Raw genomic sequence first — 7,876 nt, forward strand, 5'->3', positions numbered from 1 at the left:
GGCGAGAAAATTGCCCAGCCCCAAATCTTTACACATCACTCACGGATGGGGCTTGAATCCAAATCCTGATTCAAATCCAGGGTTCTTTCTGCTACACAGTAGCCGAAAAGTACTGATTTTTTAATCAGCTGTTTTGTACTTAATGACAACTTTATTGTAGTTCTTTCCAGCCTCACACCTCCATTTATTTGCCGAAAACAAACAACACTAAGCAAGTTATATAATATCTTCGTGCTTTAATTGCGCCATTTGTAAAATAAGAATAATAATTGTGCCTGTCCCCTAGGGTTGCTGTGAGGCTCAGATGAATTTATAAACAACCACTTAGAACCTGGCAGTACTTAACTAATGGCTGTTTAATTGTAAAATGTCTTTTTTTCCTCTATGCATTTGCAGAAAAGAAGAACTGGCATCAAGTACTGACTGCCAACAGTACTCATTCTCCCTTTCACAGCTTCAGTTCCCTTTCCTCTTGATAGGAAGGTAAGATATCTCCTCCCTGAAGGTCTCTGCCCAACTTGAAATATCTGAGCTTAGTCCACCAGCCACCAGCAAGTCTGTCCTCCTAACCCCAGGTTATATGTGGAAGATCAGAATGTTGGAACAGTCCTCTGGTCTCCACTCTGGCTCCATAAACTTGGACCACCTATCTTGTCTCAGATACTCCTTTGAGAAAGCCAAAGATGAATAGATAGAAGAGGATCTTCCTACCAATGTCTCCAACTTTCTACCTAAGAAGTCCCAGAATCTTCAAAATAAAAAGGCCACTCATTATGAGACCATTTCATGAGGGGCAGACAAACTGCCTGGATTCAGAGCCCATCTCCGTCATTTATTAGCTGTATAATATTAGGCCAGTTACCCTAACACTACCATGCCTCCTTTTCCCCCTCTGTAAAACAGGATAATAATAAGGTTGTAATGAAGGTTATTACATGTAAAGTACTAAGTAGTAGCCAGAATATAGCTTAATAAACTGTTAGCATTTAGCATTATTACTTTTCCTGACTACTTTTCATGTCTTCATACCCACCTTACTATGAAATAGTAAATAAATATATTGGTCTCTGCCTCATGTACCTGACACAGGGCTCCTGAAACCCCTGTACATTCCCAAGTGATAAGAGCACTAAGAGCATCTTTTGTTCTAATGAGGGGACGCTGGTGGGCTTCTGGGTGGCTCCTAGATGGGGGCTGGTCACCAGAAAGATGAAGCCTGATTAGAAGCTTGGGATTTTCAGCCCCTCCCCACATTCTGTAGAGAGGGGAGAGGGGCTAGAGATGGAGTTAATTGATCACGACTACATGAGGAAGCATCCATAAAATCCCAAGAGTATGAGGTCTGGAGAGCTTCCAGCTTGATGAACACATCCACGTACCAGAAGGGTGATGCACCCCAACTCCACCAGGAGAGAAGCTCCTGCACTCCCAGACCTTGCCTATGTATCTGTTCATCTGATGGTTCATCTGTATCCTTTATCATATCCTTTAATAAATTGGTAAACATGTTTCCCTGAGTTCTGTGAGTTGTTCTAGCCAATAATCAAATCTAAGGGGGGGAGGTCATGGGAACCTCCAATTATAGCTGTGTTGGACAGAAGTTGTAGGTAACCTGGGCACTTAACTACTTGCAGTTGGCAACTGAAGTAGGGGCAGTCTTGTGGGACTGAGCCCTTAACCTGTGGGATCTGATGCTATCTCCAGGTGCTGTCTCCAGGTTGACAGTGTCAGGATTGAGTTCATTTGTAGGACACCAAGCTGGTGTCACAGAATTGCTCAGTGTAGGGAAAACCCACACACATCTGGTTTTAGAAGTATTATGAGTACAGTAGTAGTGTGAGAGTAAAGGAGAAACATGGGAAGAAGACAGGGATTTTTCCTTTACATACTGTAACTATGTATTCTATGTATTTGTATTCTCTGAGCAACTTGTATTTTTCCACCTTTCTGTGCTTATGCAACTTGTTTTATCTGCCTGTAATATTCACCTGGAAATTTTTTACATCCTCCCAACTGGCTCAAATATTTTCTTCAGGTTGGACAAAGAATTGGAGGCAGTGAGTTTAGTATCCTTTCTCCAGACTATGAAAGCCAGACTTCTTTTCACCAAACTATATTATTTTTAAATACAAAAGTTCTTTGTAACTAAAGAGAGCAGAAATAGATACAATGTATGGAAGTGAAGAAAAGCGTTTCAGAGGAAAATATGTCTCCCATAATCAGAGCTCTCTGAAATAAGAATAGGTAGATATAGAATAGTGAATTCTCCCATTCACATTGATATTTTAACCAAAGCTGAAATCCACTTGTATTGTTAAGGAGATTCATGGAAAACTTGGGGAAATTTACCTAGGACCTCAAAGGTACCTACCAGCTCTCAGACTACATTTGCTTCTGTGGAGAAAGAACAAATCATAGTTCAGTTTTGGCCAGGGAATCACGAACTGAATACTGGTTTTGACTCTTCCATTAACTAGCCTAGGGATGAAGTAATTTATTTTATCCTTATAGGCATTAGGTTTTCACACTTCTAGAATGAGGGCATTGAATTCTGATTTCAAGAGCAAAAATATTTTTTCTCTTCACCTAAGGAAAGTTTCCTCTCCAAAACAAGGAGAACAAGAAATAAAAGCACAGGGACATCCCTGGTGGTGCAGTGGTTAAGAATCCCCCTGCCAATGCAGGGGACACAGTTCCTATCCCTGGTCCAGGAAGATCCCACATGCCTCAGAGTAACTAAGCCCGTGAGCCACAACGACTGAGCCTGCAGTCTAGAGCCTGCGCGCCACAACTACTGAAGCCCGCTCACCCAGAGCCCATGTTCAGCAACAAGAGAAGCCACTGCAATGAGAAGCCTGTGCACTGCGACAAAGAGTAGCCCCCACTCTCTGAAACTAGAGAAAAGCCCAAGTACAGCAACAAAGACCCAACACAGCCAATAAATAAATAAATAAATAAACAAATAAATAATTTTTTAAAAGGTGAGACAAATACAATTAAAAAGATACCAAAACCAGACAAAGATACTATAAAAAAAGAAAATTACAGACCAATATCACTCATGAATACACATGCAAAAATCCTCAACAAAATACTAGCAAACAGAATCCAACAACACATTAAAAGGATCATACCCTATGATCAAGTGGGATTTATCCCAGGGATGCAAGGATTCTTCAATATACACAAATCAATCAATGTGATACACCATATTAACAAATTGAAGAGTAAAAACCATATGAGCATCTCAATAGATGCAGAAAAAGCTTTTGACAAAATTCAACACCATTTATGATAAAAACTCTCCAGAAAGTGGGCATAGAGGGAACCTACCTCAACATAATAAAGGCCATGTATGACAAACGCACAGCAAACATCATTCTCAATAGTGAAAAACTGAAAGCATTTCCTCTAAGATCAGGAACAAGACAAGGATGTCCAGTCTCACCACTACTATTCAACATAGTTTTGGAAGTCCTAGCCATGGAAATCAGAGAAGAAAAAGAAATAAAAGGAATACAAATTGGAAAAGAAGAAGTAAAACTGGCACTGTTTGCAGATGACATGATACTATATATAGAGAATCCTAAAGATGCCACCAGAAAAGTACTAGAGCTAATCAATGAATTTGGTAAAGTTGCAGGATACAAAATTAATGCACAGGAATCTCTTGCATTCCTATACACTAATGATGAAAAATCTGAAAGAGAAATTAAGGAAACACTCCCATTTACCATTGCAACAAAAAGAATAAAATACCTAGGAATAAATCTACCTAGGGAGACAAAAGACCTGTATGCAGAAAACTATAAGACACTGATGAAAGAAGTTAAAGATGATACCAACAGATGGAGAGATATACCATGTTCTTGGATTGGAAGAATCAATATTGTGAAAATGACTATACTACCCAAAGCAATCTACAGATTCAATGCAATCCCTGTCAAATTACCAATGGCATTTTTTACAGAACTAGAACAAAAAAATCTTACAATTTGTATGGAGACACAAAAGACCCCAAATAGCCAAAGCAGTCTTGAGGGAGAAAAACGGAGCTGGAGGAATCAGATTCCCTGACTTCAGACTATACTACAAAGCCACAGTAATCAAGACAATAAGGTACTGGCACAAAAACAGAAACATAGATCAATGGAACAAGATAGAAAGCCCAGAGATAAACCCACACACCTATGGTCAAGTAATCTATGACAAAGGAGGCAAGGATATACAATGGAGAAAAGACAGTCTCTTCAATAAGTGGTGCTGGGAAAAATGGACAGCTACATGTAAAAGAATGAAATTAGAACACTCCCTAACACCATACACAAAAATAAACTCAAAATGAATTAGGGACCTAAATGTAAGACCAGACACTACAAAACTTTTAGAGGAAAACATAGGAAGAACATTCTTTGACATAAATCACAGCAAGATCTTTTTTGATCCACCTCCTAGAGTAATGGAAATAAAAACAAAAATAAACAAATGGGACCTAATGAAACTTAAAAGCTTTTGCACAGCAAAGGAAACCATAAACAAGATGAGAAGACAGCCCTCAGAATGGAAGAGGATATTTGCAAACAAATCAACAAACAAAGAATTAATCTCCAAAATATAAAAACAGCTCATGCAGCTCAATATTAAAAAAACAAACAACCCAATCCAAAAATGGGCAGAAGACCTAAATAGACATTTCTCCAAAGAAGACATACAGGGGCTTCAGTGGCGCAGTGGTTGAGAGTCCGCCTGCTCATGCAGGGGACACGGGTTCGTGCCCCTGTCCGGGAAGATTCCACATGCCGTGGAGTGGCTGGGCCTGTGAGCCATGGCCGCTGAGCCTGCACATCTGGAGCCTGTGCTCCACAATGGGAGAGGCCACAACAGTGAGAAGCCCACGTACCACAAAAAAAAAAAAAAAAAAAAAAGACATACAGATGGCCAAGAAGTACATAAAAGACTGCTCAACATCACTAATTATTAGAGAAATGCAAATCAAAACTACAATGAGGTATCACGTCACACCAGTTAGAATGGGCATCATCAGAAAAACAACAAATGCTGGAGAGGGTGTGAAGAAAAGGGAACCCTCTTGCACTGTTGGTGGGAATTTAAATTGATACAGTCACTATGGAGAACAGTGTGGAGGTTCCTTAAAAAACTAAAAATAGAATTACCATATGATCCAGCAATCCCACTACTGGGCATATACCCAGAGAAAACCATAATTCAAAAAGACACATGCACCCCAATGTTCATTGCAGCACTATTTACCATAGCCAGGTCATGGAAGCAACCTAAATGCCCATCGACAGACGAATGGATAAGGAAGATGTGGTACATATATACAATGGAATATTATTCAGCCATAAAAAGGAACGAAATTGGGTCATTTGTTGAGACGTGGATGGATCTAGAGACTGTCATGCAGAGTGAAGTAAGTCAGAAAGAGAAAAACAAATATCATATATTAACGCATATATGTGGAACCTAGAAAAATGGTACAGATGAACCGGTTTGCAGGGCGGACATTGAGACACAGATGTAGAGGACAAACATATGGACACCAAGGGGGGAAAGCCGTGGGGGGGGGGGAGTGGGGGTGTGATGAATTGGGCAATTGGGGTTGACATGTATACACTGATGTGTATAAAATGATAACTAACAAGAACCTGCTGTATAAAATTAAATTTTAAAAAATTTAAAAATACAATTAAGAAAAAGCAGAAAGAAATAAGAGCATAAACTCTATCTTCTTTGACCTAAGTGATATCTATAACTCCAAATCACAAAGATATCAGTGGAAAGTGGATAGAAGAAAGACAAGTGACTTAGCAGAGCAGAAGAAGGTCAAACTCAAGTACCTATAGAGAAAGATAATAAGTACCAGAGAAGTTCAGGAATTGGAGACACCAGGAGCCACAGAAGGCAGGGGTAAGGCAGTAGACTGAAACATGTAGATTGCTTAAAACTGATGTAAGATTTTGTGTCTGACTCTCATCAACACCTCAGCCATTGGTATGAAATCTCTGGGAAAAAAGTGAATCAGAGAGGCCCCAGGCACTAGGAAACCAGATACTGAAAAAAAAATGGTCGTGGAGCAAGGCCACCATGTACAGATTAGGTCCTGAATAAGAGTGCCCAGGTGAGAGAGGAGCATTTTGCTCACCTACTCAAACACACTAACGTAGTACTGTGCCACCCAAAGTGGGGGTGGCTTTTCTAAAACATCCACTTGGAGGATGGGGGTGCCTTTTTCTATATCATCCATGCAGAGAGGGATATCTCTTATTAAGTCATCCATAAGGGATGAGGGTCACTTTTTAAAAACTCATGTAATAATACAAAACCCTTTCATGATTAAAAAAAAAAAATTCAATTAACCAAGAATAGAAGGGAACTTCCTCAACCTGATAAAGAGCATCTATAAAAATCCCACAGCTAACATCATACTTAATGGTGAAAGTTGTATGCTTTCCTCCTAAGATCAGTAACAAAACAAAGATGTCTTCTCCAGGCACTTCTATTCAACATTGTACTGGAGGTTCCAGCCAAAGCAATGAGGCAAGAAAAAGAAAAGGCATCCAGATTGGAAATTAAGAAATAAAACTATCTCTATTTGTGACATGAGCTTGCATAGAGAAAATCCTAGGGAATCCACTAGAAACTATTAGAAGTAATAAACAATTCAGCAAGGTTGTAAGATACCAGATCAATATACAAAATTCAGTTGTATTTCTAAACACTTAGAATGAACAATCCAAAAATAAAAATATGAAGACAATTCCATTAATAATAGCACCAAAAAATAAATACTTAGGAATAAATTTAAGAAGGAAATCATAAAACTCATACTCTGGAAACTATAAAAAATAAGAAATTAAGGATCTGAGTAAATGGAAAAACATCCCATGTTCATGGGTCTGCAGACTTAACATTGTTAAGATGGCAGTATTCCCTAAATTGGTCTATCAATTCAATGCACTATCAGAATCTCAGCTGACTTTTTGTAGAAATTGACAACTTGATTCTAAAATGTATAAGAAGGGAGACCCAGAATAGCCAAAACAATCTTGGGAAAAAAAAGAAAAGAACAAACTAAGATGATTAACACTTCTCAATTTCAAAAGTTATTGCAAAGCAATGATAATGAAGACAGTGTAGTATTGAGACAGAAATAAATATGTAAATCAATGGAATAGAATTGAGAGTCCAGAAATAAATTATATCATCTACGGTCCGCTGAATTTTCAACACGGGTGCCAAGACCATTCAATGGGGGAAAGAAGAGTCTTTTCAACAAAGATTCCGAGACAACTGGATAGCCACATGCAAAAGAAAAGCCTCATGCCATATATAAAAATTAACTCAAAATTGATCAAAGGTCTAAATGTAAAAACTAAAACTATAAAACTCTTTGAAGAAAACATAGGGATAAATCTTCATGACTTTGGATTTGGCAAAGGATTCTTAGATATGACACCAAAAACATAAGCAAAAAAGAGAAAAAAATAGATCATCTGAACTTCATAAAAATTAAAAACTCTAGTGCTTCCAAGGAAACCGTCAAAAAAGCGAAGAGACAACCACAGAATGGGAGAAAATATTTGCAAACCATAGATCTGATAAGGGACTTGTATCCAGAACAACAGAAACTAACACAGCATTGTGAAGCAATTATACTCCAATAAAGATTATAAAAAAATAAATAAAATAAACATAAAGCCACCATATGACCCTGTGATTCTACTCCTAGGTATATACTCAAGAGAAATGAAAACAGATGTTCACACAAAACCTTGTATATGAATGATTATAGCAACATTATTCATAATACCGAAAGGTGGAGACAAATGTCCATCAATGGATGAATGGATAA

This window comes from Delphinus delphis, chromosome 8 (genome assembly GCF_949987515.2).
Source record: "Delphinus delphis chromosome 8, mDelDel1.2, whole genome shotgun sequence".
Lineage (NCBI taxonomy): Eukaryota > Metazoa > Chordata > Mammalia > Artiodactyla > Delphinidae > Delphinus > Delphinus delphis.